Genomic DNA, 13,054 nt, shown 5'->3' with positions numbered 1-13,054 from the left:
ATAAAATAAAATAAAATAAAATAAAATAAAATAAAATAAAATAAAATAAAATAAAGGTGAGATGACATAGACAGCCACCGGGACAAGACCTCAGGAACCACTTGAGTCCTCTGCACAATGTGACATTGCTGCAGCCTGGAACTGAACTGCTGGTTTCATCTGGTCAGAGGAGAACTGGCCCCCCGACTGAGCCTGGTTTCTCCCAAGGTTTTTTTCTCCATTCTGTCACGATGGAGTTTTGGTTCCTTGCCGCTGTCGCCTCGCCTCTGGCTTGCTTTGGAGACACTTAATTTCCAGCGATATCGTTGACTTGATTGCACAGATACTATTTAAACTGAACTGGATGATGACATCACTGAATTCAATGATGAACTGCCTTGAACTGAAAACTGAGCGTTTACTATTATCATTTTGCATTATTGACACAATATTTTCCTAATTAATGCTGTACAGTTGCTTTGACACAATCTGTATTGTTAAAAGCGCTACATAAATAAAGGTGACTTGACACATTTCTGGGTGAACCATTTCTGTAAAATCTGAACTGACAGTGATTTTGATGAACACTAGAGGGAGCAGAAGGTCTTTTCTTTGTCCGGTCATCAGCCTTCATCACTGCATCTGAATGGAAAGATCTTTTACAGGTCTGTTAAAGCGCGTCTCACCTCTTCAGTCGGAGAAGAGCATTCTGGGAAGGGTATCCGTCTGTACTGCAGTCCCTGGTGTGAACTCTTGTGCTGGTTAAAGGTCTCCTGCACCGTCACGCAGCTCTTGAACATCTTCATCTGCTTCTCCTGCTCCAGAGTCACTTCAAGCCATTTCTGACTTCCCACAAGTTCCTCTTTCAGAGCTGTTTCCAGCCTCTATGTCACACACACACAAACACACACACACACACACACACAGATACTGTTCACTGTCTGGAGCAGGGGTTCACAAACTGATGAAAAGCTGATAATTAATTACATGTGAATTTAAAAAAATGAATAAATGGAGCTAAAAAGTGAATAATTTATGACATAAATATTAGTATTGTAACCTGTACTGTAAAATAAAATTATTAGAATAATTATCAAATTTCATTTTTTTATTTTAGAGTACAATTGTAAATTTACAACAGTAATATATTTATCTTTTTATAATTAGTGTTAAAACATAATAACAATAATAATAATCATAGTTTATTAAAATCTAATAATAGTAATAAAAAAAATCTAATAATAATACGTGTCAAAATAAAACTGCATAATTTTTTAGAAATTAGTTAAATAATAATAACAACAATAACGATAACAGAAAAAATTTGAATAATAATAATAATAATATTTTGATTACTATTATTATTATTTAACTACTTTTAAAAACAAGTAGTTAAATAATAAAAATTAATTAATATTATTAATAAATAATAATATTTTTGTCAAAAAACTGCCTAATTTTTTTTTTTTTTTTTTTTTTTTTTTAAGACACAAATCTTGAAGATTCTGATGAGCTCTTTGATTCTACACCAGAGAGTTCAGATGATTACGTTAACAATAACAATAATAATAGTAATTGAAAACATCTAACCAAAATTTTTTATTACTATTATTATTATTATTATTATTATTATTATTAAACAACTTTTAAAAATATGTACTTAAACAATAATAATAATAAATTATAATTAATTAATATAATTATTAATACATAATAACAACAACAACAATACATTCATTTAAGTAAAAATAATCCTTAAAAGAAGATTACAAATTGAATCTATTTCCCTGCATGTCGTGTGACAATTAACCAACATCAGAGAACCGTGAACATGCAAATGTGTCATTAAATTATTGAAATATTAACTTAAAATCTTCGGGGGATTTCAGGTATATTGGATCCAGCTAAGAAAAAAGTTTGGGAAACGCTGGTCTAGGGAGATAAAAGATGTCTAGGAGGTTGTTTTATCATCCAGCAGGTGAAAATGGTACCCTAAACAATCAAATCAGTGGGTAACGCACATCCTCGAGCAGCTTACTGCTTTAATCAAGCTGTTAGAGATGATTAATGCTGCTTGAATGAACTAAGCAACAAATGACAAGCAGCAAAAGCAGGTTCTGACCTCGATCTGGTGCGTCTGTGAGGAGAGCACACATATGTGCTGATCCACACGCGTGGGCTCTCTGGGACAGAAGATCTGGCCGTTTGCCTCCACAACCAGCTCATCCTGCAAATTTACCCACAATACACTGCTGTGCTTCCTCTTCTCATCCGTCAGATACTCCAGAACGGCTCCCGTCGCCTGAAAGGTGAGCGATGCTGTCGGTGAGCATTAACAAACTCCTCAGGAGACATCAGAGTCAGTCTGAAGGGGCTTTTGGGAAGAGTTACCTCAGATGTCGGCTGTGCCATCCCATAGATCGTCATTTTGGGCACTCGTCTGAAATTAGCCACTTTCATCTGCTTAATGGTGCTCAGAACGTCAGGCGCTAAATATTCATCTGCGACCTAGAAATACAACACATCTCTTCAGAAATGATCCATCCTACTTGTTCATTTAGTCAGAGAAATATGTCATATTAGCATCATATTTGTAACTATTGTCAAAATAATTTCTCAGTTTAATATGAAGAGCTGACGAACAGGGTACAAATTATTAATTTTGGATTAATTTTACAATAGATGATTTTTTCCCCCCCTCTAAAACAACCTTACAACCTTGGGTTTTGGATAAAAATAAAATTAAAAAAAAATAATAAAATAAAATAAAATAAAAATGATTACTATTATTATTATTATTATTATTATTATAGCACCTTTCCTTAATAATAATTATTATTGTTATTATTATTATTACTTCTAATTACACATTATATCATTATAAAAAAAAAAATTTGCACATATAATTATATTGACTGCATTTTTCAAGCATGACTATTCAACCTTGTTGCTTACATAAAATACATTTAAAAAATGTAAAGTTAAAAAGAGTTTTAAACAGTACTCCAAAACATCTCAAATTCAAGCAAAAATTGCAAACCTCATAAAATATATAGCTGATCCACACGCGTGGGCTCTCTGGGACAGAAGATCTGGCCGTTTGCCTCCACAACCAGCTCATCCTGCAAATTTACCCACAATACACTGCTGTGCTTCCTCTTCTCATCCGTCAGATACTCCAGAACGGCTCCCGTCGCCTGAAAGGTGAGCGATGCTGTCGGTGAGCATTAACAAACTCCTCAGGAGACATCAGAGTCAGTCTGAAGGGGCTTTTGGGAAGAGTTACCTCAGATGTCGGCTGTGCCATCCCATAGATCGTCATTTTGGGCACTCGTCTGAAATTAGCCACTTTCATCTGCTTAATGGTGCTCAGAACGTCAGGCGCTAAATATTCATCTGCGACCTAGAAATACAACACATCTCTTCAGAAATGATCCATCCTACTTGTTCATTTAGTCAGAGAAATATGTCATATTAGCATCATATTTGTAACTATTGTCAAAATAATTTCTCAGTTTAATATGAAGAGCTGACGAACAGGGTACAAATTATTAATTTTGGATTAATTTTACAATAGATGATTTTTTCCCCCCCTCTAACTTGGTAAAACAACCTTGGGTTTTGGATAAAAATAAAATTTAAAAAAATAATAAAATAAAATAAAATAAAAATGATTATTATTATTATTAAATAAAATAAAATAAAAATGATTACTATTATTATTATTATTATTATTATTATAGCACCTTTCCTTAATAATAATTATTATTGTTATTATTATTATTACTTCTAATTACACATTATATCATTATAAAAAAAAAAATTTGCACATATAATTATATTGACTGCATTTTTCAAGCATGACTATTCAACCTTGTTGCTTACATAAAATACATTTAAAAAATGTAAAGTTAAAAAGAGTTTTAAACAGTACTCCAAAACATCTCAAATTCAAGCAAAAATTGCAAACCTCATAAAATATATAAAACTATTTAAAAATATTTCGCTTGATATCCGAGGTGGACACATGACATTTGGCCAAAAATAAATCAATAAATAAAACTAAAACTATTATTAATTAAAATATAGCAAAATGTGAAAAGAAAAAATTATCAAAACAATTAGAAATGTTTTCTTTTCTTTTTTCTTTTTTAATTTCATATGAATCAACCCAGTCATAGAGTTAAAACACTCACAAGTCTATTAAAACACCCCTCAAAGATATTTTGTATGTTTCAAGGTCCGTTTTGAACCCTGTTTGTGAAAAATGCCATGCAATACATTCATAGTTCGACTTCCTCAATTCAGTCAATTCAGCGCTAAAGAAAGTGTTCAAGGCCGCTGCTTAGAAAGATACATCCGAGCGACATCTGTTGACAAGTCACACTTTCTTTAGAAAGTGTTGCTAAGTGAGAAAGTAATTTCCATGCAGAGTGAAGCCACATTAATCTCAATGGAGAAACACAGAGATAAAATACAGTGAATCTGTTGAGATCATCAGGACTTCATGCTGCTCTTTACAATATAATGCAAGTGAAAGGCTTTCAGTAAGGCTGTCAAAAGTAGTTCACACGCATTTACCACTATATTTAGATCTTCTGAGGTCATTCAGTATAACTGAGGAACAGACCAACAATGGTTATCCAGTCATGATTATTCACTGACTCAATTTGTTTATATGCACAGGACATAAATTTCATGTCTATATTTGGGTTGCAACCATAAAGTGAATATGATGTTTGAAAATAAAACATAAAATAAAATACTAAAAAATAAAATAAAATAAATAAAAATACATAAATAAAATAATAAAAAAATAAAAATAAAAAAATAAATACATCAAATAAAATAATAAAAAATAAAATAAAATAATAAAAAATACAATAAAATAAAATAATGTTGTGACAATTTAATCCAAGCACTTTCAGATGGGTAATGATGTTTCTCACCAGAACTCGAGCTCCTTTCGTGAGCAGGTCAGCTTGTGCTCTGAGCTCTGATTGGTTCATGCAGGAGAGGAGGCGGTACATCCAGGCGTGAGAGCACAGCCATTGGCTGAAACTACAGGCGAACGCCAGCGGATACTAGAACAGAGAGAAAAACATATGACTGACAAATGAATAATGACTCTTAAAACAGCGGTTTGAAAACATACTGTACCTGTTCATGCAGGTAAGCGTTAAAGATGATCAGGTAGAAATATCGCTCCAGACTCTGTAGAGTTCGATGGAGGAAGTAATCTTTAGTGCTGCTTCCCTGAAGACACACACACAACACAAAATACACTTTATTTACAATCTGCCTCATGAGGAATCACACTTTCATGAATCTTTTTCAGATAAAACACAACTCAAATTTTCAGAACTTCAAACGTCCCCGTCGTGGGAAGAGGAATTTACATGCACTACCTGTCAAAAGTTCGGAATAATTAAGATGTAAAGTTTTTAAAGTGTCTCTTCTGCTCACCAAGGCTGCTTTTATTTTATCAAATGTATAATAGAAATTGTGAAATATTTTTCCTAATTAAAAACAACTGTTATGTGAATATATCGCAAAATTTAATTTATTCCTGTGATGCAAAGATGAATTTTCAGCATCCTTCAGAAATCATTCTAAACATTTTTTTAGAAAATCTTTTTAAAAAGCAGCAAAAACAACAACAACAAAAACAGCCTATTTAATTCTAGAGACAATGCAAACTGAAAAATATGCACCTTGACCAGCTTTCAATGCAGATTCTCACCTGGATCTGATAGTCTTCACCGATTCCCTCCAGCTTTTGTTTGTTCTCATAAATAGCCTCTCGGATGTCGTGCATCTCAGAGCACAGATCAATGGCTCTGTCCACCTGAAACACAGCAGGACACGGTCAACAGCTCATCCGGAGTGTTATATATATATATATATATATATATATTAGATTGAACACACACACAAACCTCTTCCATGACCTCTTGACCTTTAGGCAGCTTACTGATAAGGGTCTGAATAACCTGGAACTGCATTTTGGGTTTGTCTGTCGCATCCTCTTCGGCTCTACGAACATGTGACATCATTCACATTAAACAATTATTGAAATTAATGCTTTTATTCACGGTAAAGACATTTAGAATGTTCTAAAAGATTTCTATTTCAAATAAACGCTGCTCTTTTGAACATTCTATTCATCGGCGAATCCTGAAAAATAAAATGCATCACGGTTTCCACACAAATATTTTCCCTGAAGACACACACACAACACAAAATACACTTTATTTACAATCTGCCTCATGAGGAATCACACTTTCATGAATCTTTTTCAGATAAAACACAACTCAAATTTTCAGAACTTCAAACGTCCCCGTCGTGGGAAGAGGAATTTACATGCACTACCTGTCAAAAGTTCGGAATAATTAAGATGTAAAGTTTTTAAAGTGTCTCTTCTGCTCACCAAGGCTGCTTTTATTTTATCAAATGTATAATAGAAATTGTGAAATATTTTTCCTAATTAAAAACAACTGTTATGTGAATATATCGCAAAATTTAATTTATTCCTGTGATGCAAAGATGAATTTTCAGCATCCTTCAGAAATCATTCTAAACATTTTTTTAGAAAATCTTTTTAAAAAGCAGCAAAAACAACAACAACAAAAACAGCCTATTTAATTCTAGAGACAATGCAAACTGAAAAATATGCACCTTGACCAGCTTTCAATGCAGATTCTCACCTGGATCTGATAGTCTTCACCGATTCCCTCCAGCTTTTGTTTGTTCTCATAAATAGCCTCTCGGATGTCGTGCATCTCAGAGCACAGATCAATGGCTCTGTCCACCTGAAACACAGCAGGACACGGTCAACAGCTCATCCGGAGTGTTATATATATATATATATATATATATTAGATTGAACACACACACAAACCTCTTCCATGACCTCTTGACCTTTAGGCAGCTTACTGATAAGGGTCTGAATAACCTGGAACTGCATTTTGGGTTTGTCTGTCGCATCCTCTTCGGCTCTACGAACATGTGACATCATTCACATTAAACAATTATTGAAATTAATGCTTTTATTCACGGTAAAGACATTTAGAATGTTCTAAAAGATTTCTATTTCAAATAAACGCTGCTCTTTTGAACATTCTATTCATCGGCGAATCCTGAAAAATAAAATGCATCACGGTTTCCACACAAATATTGTGCAGCACGACTGTTTCCAACATTGATGATAATCAGAAATGTTTCTTGAGCAGCAAATCGGCATATTAGACTGATTTCTGAAGATCATGTGACACTGAAGACTGGAGTAATGATGCTGAAAATTCTTTGAATAAATTACATTTTAACAGATATTCACATAGAAAACAGCTGTTTTAAATTGTAATAATATTTCACAATTTTTAATGTATTTTTGATCAAATAAATGCAGCCTTGGTGAGCAATAAGAGACTCTTTCGAAAACAAAAACACCTTCCCGAGCCATAACATTCTGAGTGCTAATGTGTAATGAGTATGTGATCATGTGATGTGTTGGGGGTCTTACGGTGCTGTCGACTCCTGTGCCGCCCGCGTGAGGTGCATCATCACCAGAGATCCCAGGATCATTCCCAGATTGGTTCGGCCGACGCCAACCTGACAGCTAAACAGCAGAGCCGGAAGAGACCGCGACACGTCACGACTCAAGGACAGAGACGGATTCTCCTGACAGAACGAGAGAGCAGCTGTGAGGAGCGCGCTCTGATCGACTGGAACGAACACCAAGATCTCAGGAAACCGTTTGTGACGTTTACTTTCAATAACATCGTAAATAAAATCTGACGTCATTCAACTAAGGGTTTCCCGCCCCAGGGGATCATGAGAGAACTTTAAGGGTCCGTGAAATCATAAAAATGCTAAATTAAAATAAATAAATACTTAAAAAAAAAAAATCAGGGTTCTTATGGTTAACTAAAACCATTAAAAAAAAATTTTGCTACTTAAAATAAATGTTAACTGAAATAAAACTAGATATATATATATATACAGAGAGAGAGAGTTTACAGATACATGTATGCGCACACACACACACACACACACACCTTAACCTAAAATAACTAAAACTGAAATAAATTTAAAAAAGATAGACATAAAAAAAAATAAAAAAGACAAACAAAATTACTAAAAACTTTAACTAAAATTAAAATGAAAATACAAAAATAAAAACGAATTCAAAATATTTTTTTTACGTCAATGTCAATGATACTAAAATAAGAGAGCCAAATTAAAATGAAAAACTTTAAAATATAAATAAAATTAAAAATATATAAAATATATAAAAAATATATACAATATATATTAAAAATATAAACAAAATATATACAAATTATTTTACATAAAATATATTAAATAATTTTATTTGTTTAATTGCATGTCATGTGCCCATTAACCAACTTGAATGTTTTGTTAAAATATTAACTTAAAAATAAATATTTTACCTCAACTGGGTTCGGCTGATAAGTCTAAGAATCCTTAATTTAGCTTAGCTAAAACTTTTGGTTTTATTATAAACAAAGCCGTAATTGAGTGTTTGATTGAGAATAAGAATATTACACATACAACAAACACTAATATTCTTTCATTTTCCTCTTTAGTTGCTTTATTTATATCTATACTGTCTATTCCTGTACTTTGGAAATGCTATAAACAACGAGTTTCAGTTTAGAAACGTGCAAATGAATTTCAATCTCCAGTGAAGTGATTAAATGAGATCCGGTCTCTGCGTGAGGCGTGTTGGCAGCCCTGGAGCAAGACAGGAAGTGGCCTCTTTCTTTTATAAACCTGCTTCCTGTGTATCGTTCTATTGGCAGGGCTAAAATAACGGCTCGAGCCCTGCGGTTTGTCAGGACGCTTTAAATAGCGAGAGGACAGAGTTTAGATGAATGATTCCCTCACCGCCCACACGCTGCTGACAAATGCTGCAAAACAGCTCGTTTTAAAAGCATTTTGGGAATATGCATGAGCAGAATGCATCATATCACACAGAATATGAAGCTTTTATCAGAGATGGACTCATTTCTGCGCAGTCAGCCTGTGGTTCACTGCGGCCGTTTTGCTTTCTGATCGTAAACTTGACAAATCTGTGGCTTCTGTCCTCTTAAACCAGAGAAACAGGAAACACAAAACAGGCGAAGGAAGTCTCATTCATCAGGCACATGCATGCCACGTGATTGATGCAAACACACAAACTGATAGACAAAAATAAAAACTCTAAATAGACAAAAAAACACCACACTGACACACTTTACCATGGTAAAACTAGTGAAAGACATGGGTCAGACAAGCAAAAAAAACAAAAACAAAAAACAAGAGTAAAATAATAAATAAATACATAAATATATATAAAATAAATATACAAATAAATAACAAAATAAATAAACAAATAAATAAAAATATATAAATAAATAAATAAATAATTATAAATAAATAAAAATACATAAATAAATTAAAAAAAAAATATAAATAAATTAAAAAATTAAAAATTAAAAAATAAAATAAAATAATAATAAAAATAAATAAATAAAAAGGATTATTCCTTTTTTTGTTTGTTTATTTTGTTTTGTATTATGGGCTGAAAAAATATGCCTGATCAGCTTGATTAATTAATTATAAAATTCTATAATAATAATAATAATAATACAATTATTATTATTATTATTAAATATAATCATATAGGGTATATAATACAATACTATGATCAGAAAACATTTTTACATTTTTGAATTATCATTATTCAAAAATTATTATTTGCATAATTAATGCATAATGCAACATTTCTGTTTTTCAATTGTTTGTTTATCATTATTTTTATTAAATAGTATAATTCACTGCTTTAATAACAATTATTATAATTAATTCATTGCATAATAATTATAATATTGTGGATTGAGTGAATACTTAGTTAAATTGCATATTGAATAATATTAAAATACATTTTTATTTTTGTTTACACTATTTGAATGTGCCCTTGTTACAGTGTAATTATATAAGTACCAAGTAATATTAATTAACAACATGTACTTAGTATAAGGTTAGTTGCATGTAATTATGCACATTTATTGTTATTACTACAGGACTAATATAAAGTTACCAAATTTTCTTATTATATTGGCAAGTATTTGTGTCTTTAAGCAAGACACTTTCTAAAACTGTATATACTAAAATAACTAAAACTGAAATAAACATAAAAACTATACAAACACGCTTTTAAAAAAATACTAAAATACTTATAAAAAGTCAAAAAAATCCATAAAAATTAACTAAACAGAAAATACATTTCATTTCAAAACATTCAAAAATAACAGTATCTCAATAATGCTAAAATAACACTGAACCAAATCAAAATAAAATCTTTCTCAGTAAATATATAAAGTACTTTCATTTATTTTACATTTTTATATTTTTAAGTCTCTAATAATTTCTAATATCAATTCACACAGTTATGGCAGTAACTACACTTTTCAAAGTTGAGTACGTTTTACAAGAAAACACTATTTCAGTCTTTCTACTTCAAAATTTCATGTTTAATTCAATGCGTTACTTGCCATTTCTTTGTAATTATTTGTGAAACTTAACAGCAATTTCTGAGTGAAAATACTTTTGACACCAAATTGTTTTTTAATATATATATAGCTTGCATACAAACTATGATCACACGATGCATTTTTATAAGTGCCGTCTGCTTTAACCCTTAAAGACCTAGAACATTTTTGGGGCACCTGACACAGTCTATTTAGTTTACTAACAATATAGATGTGTCCAAAAAACATTTAGGGAGTAAAGAAAATGGAATCAGTGTTATATAATATATAAAGTGACTTTTTTTCAGAGAAATATATTTTCAATCCGAGTATGAACAACAACAAACACAAACCGTGCAGCTATTTAGTGAAAACAATTGCACAAATTGTCTTCTGCAACAAAAATACAAACAGTGCAAATGATTCACAAACTACACACAAAATGAGTGAGAAATATACAGAGTGCAACAGAAAAAAATAGTGAAAATGATCTTTATGAACTATATAAGAATTATTTACATAATACAGATAATATAAATGATCGATCCGCTGGCTGTATCGGAATGGATTTTAACGGGACATCGCCTAGCGACGCGAAAACATAAATTCCAGTGCTTTATCCGATATGCACCGCTGTTTCATCCTTGTTTTTGGTTTGTTTTATGTCAAAGTACTCCATCGTGTGTGTTTTTCTGGGCTTTTTCAGAGAGTTCTCTCATGCAAATGTGTTATTTTGTGTTTGTTTGCATGCACGCACGACAGACTTTACTTTCACTTTGCGTTTGTTCAAATTTCCAATGAAAAATCCTCAATGGTGGTTCAAAAGACCAAAACCTATGTTTATTGGTTGAATCTGGGACGGTTTGAACCAATCTGGGCTACTAAGCGTCAACAATCGTTCCCGTTTGGCTCAGAGGAACGAAATGCATTGGTTTCTTCAGACGAATCAATGTTGTCAAAATGTGATGACGTAATCACGTACACTACGGAGCCAAATAAGACAAATGAGATATCTCCGCAAAACTTTTTAAATCATTCAGATAGGATTAGCGGTTCAGAAGTTATTAAGCATTTAAGAACAAGTTATTTTTAGCCGCGGGCAGCTGTCTCGGTCTTTGAGGGTTAAAACCATCAAAAAGGGCAGAGAAAGAGAAAACGACTCTTGTTTTGTAACTGAATGAGAGTGTTTGTCTGATGATCTACAGACTCCAGAATATCCCATTAACTCGTTTCCTTCCATCTAAACACGTTATATATTACAGCTTCTGACGTGTTTGGATTCCACCATCTCAAAGACGTCAAACATCTTCAGAGGCTTTAATCACTGCATCACGAGAAAACTATCCCACTGATGCGTTTATGCCATTCACATGACATCAGCTGACCAATGCATGGAGTAATTATCAGAAAGGTCATGCAGTTCATGTCGGTGGTTTCAGGAGAATCTCTTACCCGGAGAACGTTCACGAATGCATCAAACTCGTCCTCCAGCGGCGCACCCTCCGTCGGCAGAGGCAGACGGTAATACCTGAACAAACACATTCGTTTAGACCACGTGCAAAGATGAAGACGGCATGCAAGCCGGCGGCTCTGTGCACCTGTACGAGGGCATGGTGAAGCGCGGCCTCTTATACACCTCCTCTGTGACGTGCATGTCTTCTTCACAGCTGATGGAGATCTTCTGGGGCTCTCCTTTAAAATGTTCGATGTCGTTGTAGACGTAGAACACGTTGTCGTTGAGTTTGGCGAAGTCGTGAAGCTGAAAACACAAAAGAACATTTGAGCGCACATGCATTTGGGTCAGTGACTGATAAAAAGGGGGGAAATCTTTTTTTTTAAAAAGGTGCTTGTTCTATTCATGTTTTTTTCATGTGTTATTTATTAATGTTTATATCATATTTTTTAAACAAGTTTATATTTAAATGTCCTGTTTTATGTTCTTATATCCAATAACAACACAATGTCTTTCTATTGTTTTGCCTAAACTTTGATTTTGCTATTAATGTTTCATATTAATATTAACAACAATTATCATATCATAATTAATCATGAGATCAGAAAACAATTAAATTATTTATTTATTATAATTGAATAGTATATTTCACTGCTTTAATATACAGTAATAGTATTTAATATAATGAATTAATAAAAAATATATATTTAATCCTGGGATCAGAAAACATTTTGAATGTACTATTATTATTATTATTATTTAAGCAGTGAAGCATACTCTTATAATAATAATAATAATAATGTTTTCTGATTTTAGGATTAGTTTTAATTATATTGATGTATTATTATTATTATTATTTAAGCAGTGAAGCATACTCTTATAATAATAATAATAATAATGTTTTCTGATTTTAGGATTAGTTTTAATTATATTGATGTATTATTATTATTATTATTATTATTATTATTATTATTATATAGTATGCTTCACTGCTTAAATAATAATAATACATCAATACAAGTATAATTAATCCTAAAATCAGAAAACATTATTATTATTATTATTATTATTATTATTATTATTATTA

General features: G+C 31.9%; 1 pseudogene; it reads right to left on the bottom strand.

Annotated features, from left to right (window-relative positions):
• Window positions 1-13,054, bottom strand: part of LOC107671532 (paladin-like) — a 65,531-nt pseudogene that overhangs the window by 29,438 nt on the left and 23,039 nt on the right.

This window comes from Sinocyclocheilus anshuiensis, unplaced genomic scaffold (assembly GCF_001515605.1).
Source record: "Sinocyclocheilus anshuiensis isolate Anshui unplaced genomic scaffold, SAMN03320099.WGS_v1.1 scaffold4047, whole genome shotgun sequence".
NCBI classification, from domain to species: Eukaryota; Metazoa; Chordata; class Actinopteri; order Cypriniformes; family Cyprinidae; genus Sinocyclocheilus; species Sinocyclocheilus anshuiensis.
This window is presented reverse-complemented; position numbering and strand designations above follow the sequence as displayed.